This window comes from Nannospalax galili, unplaced genomic scaffold (assembly GCF_000622305.1).
Source record: "Nannospalax galili isolate Female #2095 unplaced genomic scaffold, S.galili_v1.0 scaffold704, whole genome shotgun sequence".
In the NCBI taxonomy this organism is placed as follows: Eukaryota; Metazoa; Chordata; class Mammalia; order Rodentia; family Spalacidae; genus Nannospalax; species Nannospalax galili.
In genome coordinates, this window is record NW_008352394.1 from 316,882 (window position 1) to 317,487 (window position 606).

The following is a 606-nucleotide window of genomic DNA, read 5'->3' on the forward strand; positions in this document are numbered from 1 at the left end:
CTCCAGCCAACTCTCAGAACACTCAAGTTCAGGGTCACTCTCTGGCCAAGCTAATCCGGATTCTTCACTCTCTGTTGCCTCCAAACCCAGCTGTTTCCAAGGTGACTACTATCAGGAGTGCCCACCCCACTAAAGAAATATCCGCCTCCCCATTCATAGAGGTATGGGCTTTTTTGTTGTGTTGTTTGGGTTTTTTTGGGGGGGTCTCTCTGTAGCCCCAGCTGTCCTGGAACTCACTATGTAGACCAGGCTGGCCTCGAACTCATAAAGATCCACCTGCCTCTGCCTCCCAAGTGCTGGGACTACAGGCGTGCACCACCACGCCCGGCCATACTCTCCACAAGACAGACACATCAAAACACTGCAAGAAACCTAACATCTGCCCACGAAATGCAGATCAGACGTGGCAGGGGTGTAACTCTGCAACTTCCTAGCTGTCAGAGATTTCCACCCTTAAAACCAGACTCAAAAAATATCAAGTTCCCCATTCCCTGATCTAAGCAAGGAAGACACAAAATGCCCACCTGTCTAGGAAGAGAATAGATCCCTGAACTAAGACAGACAGTAAGACTAAAGGTCTTTGAAAGCTTTTTCCAGATCGAAATT